The 12,367-nt window shown below is 42.8% G+C and overlaps 1 pseudogene; it reads right to left on the bottom strand.

The window, feature by feature from the left end:
- LOC129866044 (keratin-associated protein 5-1-like) overlaps positions 1 to 12,367 on the bottom strand; it is a 98,350-nt pseudogene that overhangs the window by 23,544 nt on the left and 62,439 nt on the right.

Genomic DNA, 12,367 nt, shown 5'->3' with positions numbered 1-12,367 from the left:
AGAGAGAGAGAGGTAGTGTAAGATAGAGAGAGGTAGTGAAATATTACGAGAGAGGTAGAGAAAGAGAAAGAGAGGTATTGAAAGAGAGAGGTAGAGAAAGAGAGAGATAGGTAGTGAAAGAGAGAGAGAGGTAGAGAAAGATTACTTGAGAGGTAGAGAAAGAGAGAGAGAGGTAGTGAAACAGAGAGAGGTAGAGAAAGAGAGAGAGACGTAGAGAAAGAGAGAGAGAGGTAGTGAAAGAGAGAGAGAGGTAGAGAAAGAGATAGAGGTAGTGAAAGAGAGAGAGAGGTAGAGAAAGAGAGAGAGGTAGTGAAAGAGAGAGGTGTAGTGAAAGAGAGAGAGAGGTAGTGAAAGAGAGAGAGAGGTAAAGAAAGAGAGAGAGGTAGTGAAAGAGAGAGAGAGGTAGAGAAAGAGAGAGAGGTAGTGAAAGAGAGAGAGGTAGTGAAAGAGAGAGAGGTAGTGAAAGAGAGAGAGAGGTAGAGAAAGAGAGAGAGGGGTAGTGAAAGAGAGAGAGAGGTAGAGAAAGAGAGAGAGGTAGTGAAAGAGAGAGAGAGGTAGAGAAATAGAGAGAGCTAGTGAAAGAGAGAGGGAGGTAGTGAAAGAGAGAGCGAGGTAGAGAAAGTGAGAGAGAGGTAGTGAAAGATTACGAGAGAGGTAGAGAAAGAGAAAGAGAGGTATTGAAAGAGAGAGGTAGAGAAAGAGAGAGATAGGTAGTGAAAGAGAGAGAGAGGTAGAGAAAGATTACTTGAGAGGTAGAGAAAGAGAGAGAGAGGTAGATAAAGATTAGGAGAGAGGTAGAGAAAGAGAGAGAGAGGTAGTGAAAGAGAGAGAGCGGTAGAGAAAGAGAGAGAGACGTAGATAAAGAGAGAGATAGGTAGTGAAAGAGAGAGAGAGGTAGAGAAAGATTACTTGAGAGGTATAGAAAGAGAGAGAGAGGTAGGGAAAGATTATGAGAGAGGTAGAGAAAGAGAGAGAGAGGTAGTGAAAGAGAGAGGTAGAGAAAGAGAGAGATAGATAGAGAAAGAGAGAGAGAGGTAGTGAAAGAGAGAGAGGTAGTGAAAGAGAGAGAGGTAGAGAAAGAGAGAGAGAGAGGTAGTGAAAGATTACGAGAGAGGTAGAGAAAGAGAGAGAGAGGTAGTGAAAGAGAGAGAGAGGTAGAGAAAGAGAGAGGTAGAGAAAGAGAGAGAGGTAGTGAAAGAGTTAGAGAGAGGTAGTGAAAGAGAGAGAGGTAGAGAAATAGAGAGAAAGAGGTAGTGAAAGATTACGAGAGAGGTAGAGAAAGAGAGAGAGAGGTAATGAAAGAGAGAGAGAGGTAGAGAAAGAGAGAGAGGTAGTGAAAGAGAGAGAGAGGTAGAGAAAGATTACGAGAGAGGTAGAGAAAGAGAGAGAGAGGTAGTGAAAGAGAGAGAGAGGTAGAGAAAGAGAGAGAGAGGTAGAGAAAGAGAGAGAGAGGTAGTGAAAGATTACGAGAGGTAGAGAAAGAGAGAGAGGTAGTGAAAGAGAAAGAGAGGTAGTGAAAGAGAGAGAGAGGTAGTGAAAGAGAGAGAGAGGTAGTGAAAGAGAGAGAGAGGTAGAGAAAGAGAGAGAAAGGTAGTGAAAGAGAGAGAGTGGTGGAGAAAGATTACGAGAGAGTGAGAGAAAACAGCTGGTGAGGTCTGGGAGTGCTGTGTGTGCAGAAACGGCAGGCAAGCTGCTGACCCAGAAAGCCTCTCCTTCTATCACCCAGGACCTGTAGCGGAAGCATTGCAGGCGAGGAGAGGGGCTAGCTATGCACTGTACTCCTTTACTGTAGTGGTTGAATTACCTACAACCGAGGGGGGAATGCAGACTCAAGAGCTTTACACGCTTTAAACACAGATGTAAGAGCTTTAAACACAGGCTTTAAACGCAGACGTAAGAGCGTTAAACACAGGCTTTAAACACAGACGTAAGAGCTTTAAACACAGACTTTAAACGTAGACGTATGAGCTTTAAACACAGGCTTTAAACACAGACCTAAGAGCTTTAAACACAGACGTAAAAGCTTTAAACACATGCTTTAAACACAGACGTAAGAGCTTTAAACACAGGCTTTAAACACAGACCTAAGAGCTTTAAACTTAAACACAGACGTAAGAGCTTTAAACACATGCTTTAAACACAGATGTAAGAGCTTTAAACACAGGCTTTAAACACAGACCTAAGAGCTTTAAACGCAAACCTAAGAGCTTTGAACGCAGACGTAGGAGCTTTAAACGCAGACGTAATAGCTGTACAGTATTAGTATTGTGTTATCAGAATGGTCTAAAATTGTTTGGTTAGCTTTTACTATTTGATGTTATCACTGGTTCAGAATGTAGGCTGTGCCTCTGTTTCTTTACACAGTAGTAGTAATTACCTAAGCCAAACCAAAACACGAAATGCAGACGTTTAAACTGTCTTGTAACAATGTGACGATTGTTTACACAGCCTGTTTGATAGGATTTTGACAGTGAGCAGGAAGTTTGTACAGCACTTACACAGGACCTCAACTCTACTTTGTACAGCACTTACACAGGACCTCAACTCTACTTTGTACAGCACTTACACAGGACCTCAACTCTACTTTGTACAGCACTTACACAGGACCTCAACTCTACTTTGTACAGCACTTACACAGGACCTCAAGTCTACTTCGTACAGCACTTACACAGGACCTCAACTCTACTTTGTACAGCACTTACACAGGACCTCAAGTCTACTTCGTACAGCACTTACACAGGACCTCAACTCTACTTTGAACAGCACTTACACAGGACCTCAACTCTACTTTGTACAGCACTTACACAGGACCTCAACTCTACTTTGTACAGCACTTACACAGGACCTCAACTCTACTTTGTACAGCACTTACACAGGACCTCAAGTCTACTTCGTACAGCACTTACACAGGACCTCAACTCTACTTTGTACAGCACTTACACAGGACCTCAAGTCTACTTCGTACAGCACTTACACAGGACCTCAACTCTACTTTGAACAGCCCTTACACAGGACCTCAACTCTACTTTGTACAGCACTTACACAGGACCTCAACTCTACTTTGTACAGCACTTACACATGACCTCAACTCTACTTTGAACAGCACTTACACAGGACCTCAACTCTACTTTGAACAGCACTTACACAGGACCTCAACTCTACTTTGTACAGCACTTACACAGGACCTCAACTCTACTTTGTAAAGCACTTACACAGCAGCTCAACTCTACTTTGTACAGCACTTACACAGGACCTCAACTCTACTTTGTACAGCACTTACACATCACCTAAACTCTACTTTGTACAGCACTTACACAGGACCTCAACTCTACTTTGTAAAGCACTTACACAGGACCTCAACTCTACTTTGTACAGCACTTACGCAGGACCTCAACTCTACTTTGTACAGCACTTACACAGGACCTCAAGTCTACTTCGTACAGCACTTACACAGGACCTCAACTCTACTTTGAACAGCACTTACACAGGACCTCAACTCTACTTTGAACAGCACTTACACAGGACCTCAACTCTACTTTGTACAGCACTTACACAGGACCTCAACTCTACTTTGTACAGCACTTACACAAGACCTCAACTCTACTTTGTACAGCACTTACACAGGACCTCAACTCTACTTTGTACAGCACTTACACAGGACCTCAACTCTACTTTGTACAGCACTTACACAGGACCTCAACTCTACTATGTACAGAACTTACACAGGACCTCAACTCTACTTTGTAAAGCACTTACACAGGACCTCAACTCTACTTTGTACAGCACTTACACAGGACCTCAACTATACTTTGTACAGCACTTACACAGGACCTCAACTCTACTTTGTACAGCACTTACACAGGACCTCAAGTCTACTTCGTACAGCACTTACACAGGACCTCAACTCTACTTTGAACAGCACTTACACAGGACCTCAACTCTACTTTGAACAGCACTTACACAGGACCTCAACTCTACTTTGTACAGCACTTACACAGGACCTCAACTCTACTTCGAACAGCACTTACACAGGACCTCAACTCTACTTTGTACAGCACTTACACAGGACCTCAACTCTACTTTGTACAGCACTTACACATCACCTCCACTCTACTTTGTACAGCACTTACACATCACCTCCACTCTACTTTGTACAGCACTTACACATCACCTCCACTCTACTTTGTACAGCACTTACACAGGACCTCAACTCTACTTTGTACAGCACTTACACAGGACCTCAAGTCTACTTCGTACAGCACTTACACAGGACCTCAACTCTACTTTGTACAGCACTTACACAGGACCTCAACTCTACTTTGTACAGCACTTACACAGGACCTCAAGTCTACTTTGTACAGCACTTACACAGCACCTCAACTCTACTTTGTACAGCACTTACACAGCACCTCAACTCTACTTTGAACTTAATTACCTCGTGGAAAAGAGGATGAAACACTGCGTCATACCAGTTCTACAGTATTTAATTTACTTCATTATTACATTTTGAATGATTAGTGAATCCAACTTTATTAAATACTTTTGTTATTGCTTTATAGATGTTTACTGTATTTATTAGCATAGATGCAGTTTTCTCAGCAAGTCCTGTTTGATCCATCAACATTAGATTACAGTAAATGTGCTGTTGTAAGGGGTACTGTATTATACCAGTAGTTAGTATGGCACTGAATGATATTACTTAATATGATCTACATATTCTACTTCAGTTCCTAGACCATTTTGTTTGTAGTTCACCTCAACATTGTCAGTGACTGCATAGGAACTTATCTACGGATGCATGACTTTGTCACTGAATCACACTCACAAATGTTTTCAACATTGTGTCATAGCAAAGTGTAATTCTAATATTTTTGTCCGTTCCCTGGAGGAAACAGAGAGGGTAAGGAAGACAGACGAGAATCCTATTGAGACATACAAATAAATGAACCCTTGTAATATGTTCGGGTCTGTGGGACCCATTCCCAATGTTTACTAAAAGAAAAATGATACAATGAATCATTTTTCAACCTGAGACTCATTGGCCTTGGCTCATTTTCTGTGAAGAACATGTAAAAAAACACATTTTCATTGAGTGCACACTGTGCACCCCCCTACATATGTACAGTATATTACATCTGTAGTGTTCGGGTCCACTGGCCCGAGGGTAATACAAGTGTGTGTGTGTGTGTGTGTGTGTGTGTGTGTGTGTGTGTGTGTGTGTGTGTGTGTGTGTGTGTGTGTGTGTGTGTGTGTGTGTGTGTGTGTGTGTGTGTGTGTGTGTGTGTGTGTGCGTGTGTGGGTGAGGGTCTTCCTCCTCTCTGGGCCTGCTGTTTCTACACAGCACCAAGAACCTGTCTGTCTCCCGCTTTTCTTGCACTCTTTACCCTTTGTAGTGTGTGAAACTACACAATGTCTTGCGGGAACCTGCACAATGTTATTACAATACATTATTTTGATACTTTGTAAAAAATGCTGTATTTTCCCACACTCTATGCCAGCCAGGTGCACATTGGTGGAGGGACCCAACAAATAAATGGCTTTGCATTTGTGGCTCCTTACCACAATCAATCAGTATGGCAAAAATAATCTCTGCTCAGAGGGCATTAGAAATAATTTTTGCAGGGAGAGAAGCTAGTGTGGAAGGAGTGTCTTCAACTTTTGAGTGAGTTGGAAGAAGAGGATGAGATTGATTCTCAGCCAGCCCCAGGACCAGCCCGTCAGCAGCCAGGCCCAGGACCAGCCCGTCAGCAGCCAGGCCCAGGACCAGCCCGTCAGCAACCAGCTCATTAGCAGCCTGCAGGAGGAGAAATATGGATGTCAAAAAATTGTGAAATTGAATGGTGTTCTTGCCCAAGGAATGAGCCACCCCGCATGGCTGCCAGTGTGATTAGGTTACAAGCAGGGCCGACGCGGACGGTGGTTACTCATGTGCAGGACTTAAAGTCTTCTATTGGACTGTTCATCCCAGTCACCATCCAGAAAATCATTCTGGACTGCACTAATTTGGAGGGAAGGCGTGTTTTTGGAGAGAGATGAAAGGAGATGGACCAAACTCATTTACATGCATATTTCGGAGTTCTTATCCTTGCTGGTGTTTTCAGATCCAATAGGGAATCCACAGAATCCCTGTGGGATGCAGAAACTGGCAGAGAACTTTTCAGTGCAACAATGTCTCTGGAAAACTTCCACATTATTTCCAGGATTATCCGCTTCGACAACCGAGACACCAGACCAGCTCGGCGGCAGAGAGACAAGCTAGCTGCAATCAGGTCAGTGTGGGACAAGTGGGTTGACCGCCTTCCCCTGTTTTACAACCCACGGCCCAACGTTACTGTTGATGAGCAGGCCGCTGCCCCTTCAGACAGTACAATATAAACCTGCAAAATATGGAATCAAGATCTGGGCAGCCTGTGACGCTGCTTCGTCATATGCATGGAACTTGCAAGTGTATACAGGAAGCCAGATGGAGGAGCCCCAGAGAAGAACCAAGGGATGCAGGTTGTCCTGGATGCAACACAGGGACTCCGTGGCCACAACATCACATGCAATAACTTTATACTTCGCCTAAGCTGGGACAGGAGCTCCTCAAGAGGAAGCTGACGATGGTCGGAACAGTATGAAAAAACAAGCCAGAGCTCCCACCTCAGCTGCTGAATACACGGAACAGGCCTATCAATTCCTCTAAGTTTGTGTTCACGGGCGACCCGTCCCTGGTGTCCTACGTGCCAAAGAAAGGCAAAAATGTGGTTCCTCATGAGTACGCTGCATAGTGTCGTGGCAGAATCAGATTTAGCTAGGTAACATAGATAGATAAGATGTTATTTTCATCATATGCTTGAGAGATACTGTGGGCAGTTGCATTTTCCCTTCTGAGCTAGGGCTTAGTCACTTGGGGCCCAGAGAGGGGAGAGGTCAGGCTTGGGTTCACATGTCAATGTATCTGTTAAACTATGTGGTGCTATGTAGAATATCAGAAGGGGATGTGGGAATGTGTATGTAACTATTCCTAAACCATGTGAAGGGATGGCGTTATTAATGGGGAACCAGTTAGTTATCTCATACAATGTCTGTACGCCAGTCACTCCCTACTTTTCTCATTGGGGGAAGGAGTAAGGCAGTGTTTGGAAGCATTGTATGTCCCCTCTGAGGTTGCCCTTATCTTGATCTGGTATATGACCTAAGAGATTCACTTTCTTCAGTGAGTTTGTCCAGATTTGGGAGTATCTAGGATTGACAATTGATGTATGCCATTGGATGAGGTAATGTTTTGGTAGACAGTGAAGTACCAAGCATGAGATTGAAACCTTGTCTTAGGAGACCAAACTGAACAATGATTTATAGCTGATGCTGTCTAGCTATGGGATACTCCTCTTTCGGGTAAAGGATTCTTTGTAAGTTGAGAGGGGTGTATCTTGGCTATAAATGAAACTAAAAATTGTAAGGACTCTCAGAGAATTCATTTATAGACACTGAATTGATCTAAGAGTCAAAAAAGGGCTTTGGTGAGGCTTATTCCATATTAAATATGGAATTTATAATATAACTCTGACTTGTGTGTGGTTGGCTCTCTCTCTCTTCATTGAGTAATACAGGAAATTACCACGACATTAGGGATGGGAGAATCTGGCCAGGAACATCACAAACCAGAAATCACAATGGATTACAATGCCACAAAAGAAGGGGTGGACAATTTAGACAAGCTGGTTACTGGCTACAGCTGCAAAAGAAAAGCCCTACGCTGGCCACTTCTTGGACATCTCGGCGTAGAACGCGTTTGTCATCTGCATGGCGTTGAACCCAAATTGGAACAGAGGGAAGCTCCAGAGGAGACGGTTCTTTCTCGAGGAGCTGGGCAAGACATTGGTAAGACCTCAAATCCAGAGGCAACATATCTCAAGGACCCCAGCTTCTGCAGCCATCGTGAGGAGGATTCAGGAGGATGCTGGTGCCCCATCCGCCCATCCGCCCGACCCACAGAACCAACAACTCCAATACCGGAAGTAAGTGTGAGTGATGATGATGTTGTGTGTTTGTCTGACTCTCCTGCTTTGGCCTGTTGTAACTATATATGTGAGTGAGTGAGATGTTAGTAAAATTCCTGAACTAAGTGTTTTCATCATTCTAGATTGCAGCTGGTAGCAACAACAAGAAGAAGCGCTGTGATGTGTGTGTGGACCCAAGAAGGACAGGAAGACACAGTACACATGCATCAAGTGCAAGAAATACATTTGCAACACACACACACAGTAAAACTCTGTCCCTCATGTGGTGTGTAGACCTGCCTTAATTTGTGTTCAATGGGGCTCATTTTGTCACGCCCTGATCTGTTTCACCTGTCCTTGTGCTTGTCTCCGCCCTCTCCAGGTGTCTCCCACCTTCCCCACTTATCCCCTGGGTATTTATACCTGTGTTTTCTGTCTGTCTGCCAGTTCGTCTTGTTTGTTCAAGTCAACCAGCGTTTTCTCAGCTCCTGTTTTTCCCCATTCTCTCTTTTTTCGTCCTCCTGGTTTTGACCTTTGCATTTCTTGGCTCTGAGCCCGCCTGTCTGACCACTCTGCCTGCCCCTGAGCCCCTAACTTAGTTGCTGGAGAGGAAGGAAACCGCATGTCTTGACTCTGAGCCCGCCTGTCTGACCACTCTGCCTGCCCCTGAGCCTGCTTGCCGTCCTGTACCTTTGCCACTACTCTGGTTTATCGACCCCTGCCTGCCTTGACCTGTCGTTTGCCTGCCCCTGTTGTTACAATAAACATTGTTACTTCAACACAGTCTGCACTTGGGTCTTACCTGAAACTTAATACATACAGTATTTTATGTAAATTATACATGTAAAATTTGTCCCTCCAATTTGTTCAGTCCAAAGTAATAAACATAAAAAGTAATGAAAACCTTGTTTCATTTATATTTGTTCAAGATAAACACGATTTATTTCACCCATGTCTTGATTATAATAGATTTTTGTTGACAAAAATTGATAAACCTGATCTAGCAGAGGTAAATGGCAAATATTAACCATGTATATGGTCTGTATTGCTTGTAATTGATATAAGTCAACATCTAAGGATTAAGTATTTTTATGTAAATCGTTATGGCTGTGTTGTTTTAAAAACCCAATAATATGGGTCCATTAGACCTGCGAACATTGGGTGAATTGCACCACACAAAGGGTTAATCCATTTTAGAATAAAGGCTGTAACATCTCAAAATGTGGGAAAGGTCAAGGTGTCTGAATACCCTCCGAACGCACTGCAACCGCTTGGTAGGGCTCTGTAATAGACCAAATAAACATCAAGTTGGGATAAAAAACAATTACAAGTTCTTATTTGAGTTGTAAGTAGTAGGATTTGAAGGTGAAATGATTGTTTTAACATGTTTTTCAAGAAGCGCGTTAAAGAGTTAATAATGCAACAGCTGTCTTAATGTATGAAACATATTTATATCAATTTATAGTGCCTTCAGAAATTATTCCCCCTTGATGTTTTCTGCATTTTGTTGTGTTACAGCCTGAATTTAAAATTAATTAAATTGTGATTTTTTTTGTAACTGTCAAAGTGAAATTATGTTTTTAGTAAAGTAACAAATTCATTAAAAATTAAAAGCTGAAATGTCAATAAGTATTCAACCACTTTGTTAAGGCAAGCCTAAATAAGTTCAGGAGTAAGAATTTGCTTAAAAAGTCCCATACTAAGTTGCATGGATTCTCTGTGTGCAATAATAGAGTTTAACATGATTTTAGAATGACTACCTCATCGCTGTAACCCACATATGTAATTATCTGTAAGGTCCCTTAGTTGAGCAATGAATTTCAAACAAAGATTCAAATGACAAAGACCAGGGTGGTTTTCCAATGCCTCGCAAAGAAGGACACCTATTGGCAGACATTGAATATACCTTTGAGCATGGTGTAGTTATTAATTACACTTTGGATGGTGTATCAATACACCCAGTCATTACAATGAGACAGACGTCCTACCTAACTTAGTTGCTGGAGAGGAAGGAAACCGCTCAGGGATTTCACCATGAGGCCAATGGTGACTTTAAAACAGTTATAGAGTTTAATGGGGATAGAAGAAAACTGAGGATGAATAAACAACATTGTAGTTACTCCACAATACTGACCTAATCAACAGAGTGAAAAGAAGGAAGCCTGTACAGAATACAAATATTCCAAAACATGCATCCGTGTGCAACAAGGCACTAAATTAATACTGCAAAATAAGTCACTTTTTGTCCTGAATACAAAGTGTTGCGTTTGGGGCAAATCCAATACAACATATTCCTGAATACCACTCTCCATATTTCCAACCATAGTGGTGGCTGCATCATGTTATGGGTATTTGTTTTTTAACTAGGCAAGTCAGTTATGAACAAATTCTTATATACAATGACAGCCTACCAACAAACAGTGGATTAACTGCCTTGTTCAGGAGTAGAAAGACAGATTTTTACCTTGTCAGCTTGGGGATTCGATCCAGCAACCTTTTGGTTACTGGCCCAACGCTCTAACCACTACCTGCCACTTGTAACAGTAAAGGACTGGAGAGTTCTTCAGGATAAAAATAAACGGAAAGCTAAGCACACCCTAAATCATAGAGGAATACCTGGTTAAGTCTGCTTTCCACCAGACACCAGGAGATGAATTCACCATTCAGCAGGACAATAACCTGAAACACAAGGCCAAATCTACACTGGAGTTGCTTACCAAGAAGACGTGAATGTTCCTGAGTGTCTGAGTTAGCTTTGATTTGATTCTACTTGAGAATCTATGGCAAGACATGAAATTGGTTGTCTAAATGATCAACAACCAATTTGATGTTGCACAATCCAGGTGTGGAAAGCTCTTAGAGACTTACCCAGAAAGACTCACAGCTGTTATCGCTGCCAAAGGTGCTTCTACAAATTATTGACTCGGGGGTGTGAATACTTATGTAAATGAGATATTTCTGTATTTAATTTGCAAATTTGCAAAAATTTCAAAAATATGTTTTAAATTTGTCATTCAGAGTTATTGTGTGTAGATGGGTGAGAACCCCCCCCCCAGATTTAATCCATTTTGAATTCAAACTATAACACATACAAAACGTGGAATAAGTCAAGGGGTATGAATTCTTTCTGAAGGCGCTGTATATTTGCAAACAGTCACACTTAAACACTCCCGTAGCTCATTTCCATGGCAACACAGCCACAGTCCATGGTCGCCATGGTTGGTCTCTGCACATGGTGCTCTCTCTCTCTCTCTCTCTCTCTCTCTCTCTCTCTCTCTCTCTCTCTCTCTCTCTCTCTCTCTCTCTCTCTCTCTCTCTCTCTCTCTTTGCATGCCCCTTTCTCTTTCTCCTCCCTTGGTCTCTATCTCTGCATTTCACCCCATATCTCCCTCCCTCCATCACCTCCCCTCACTCTTTTATCCTCCGTTTCTTTTCCCTCCTTCTATCCTCTTCTCCCCTTTTCTCTCTTTCTCTCTCTCCATTTGAGTGTTTTTACTCTATATCTCTCTTCTTGTCACTCCCTGCATCTGTGAACTTCCCCCTTTTTCTTTCATTCCTTCGCTCTTGTGCTTCTTCCCTCTGTATCTCTCGTCTGGTGTATTGCTGTTCGTGCATTCACACGTCTCTCCCTCTCTGCGTCTTTTGTCCTGTCACTCTCAGCTCAGTCCTTGTGAGCATTGGGAACACGTTGCATCTCAGTAGAAGTCCATACCAAGCATGACTCACAATCTCCTCTCTCTCTCTCTCTCTCTCTCTCTCTCTCTCTCTCTCTCTCTCTCTCTCTCTCTCTCTCTCTCTCTCTCTCTCTCTCTCTCTCTCTCTCTCTCTCTCTCTCTCTCTCTCTCTCTCTCTCTCTCTCTCTCTCTCTCTCTCTCTCCCCTTGATCTTTCTCTCTCTCTCTCTCTCTCTCTCTCTCTCTCTCTCTCTCTCTTTCTCTCTCACTCTCTCTCTCTGTCTCCTCAAATACTGTACCTCTCTCCTGTTCCCTTCACCAGCTATCTCCCCTCTTTTTTTCCCCTCCTCTCTTTTCTCTCTCTATTCTTACCTCCCTCTCTCCCCGACAACTGTCTCCCTTTTTTCCTCCTCTCTATCCACTTCTCCTTTCTCTTTTCATCTCTCATCCTCTCACTCCTTTCTCTTTTCATCTCTCATCCTCTCACTTCTTTCTCTTTTCATCTCTCATCCTCTCACTCCTTTCTCTTTTCATCTCTCATCCTCTCACTCCTTTCTCTTTTCATCTCTCATCCTCTCACTCCTTTCTCTTTTCATCTCTCATCCTCTCACTTCTTTCTCTTTTCATCTCTCATCCTCTCACTCCTTTCTCTTTACATCTCTCATCCTCTCTCTCACTCCTTTCTCTTTTCATCTCTCATCCTCTCTCTCTC

Source organism: Salvelinus fontinalis, chromosome 11, assembly GCF_029448725.1.
Source record: "Salvelinus fontinalis isolate EN_2023a chromosome 11, ASM2944872v1, whole genome shotgun sequence".
NCBI lineage: Eukaryota > Metazoa > Chordata > Actinopteri > Salmoniformes > Salmonidae > Salvelinus > Salvelinus fontinalis.
Note: the sequence above shows the minus strand (reverse complement) of the source record. Positions and strands in the feature narration are given on the sequence as shown.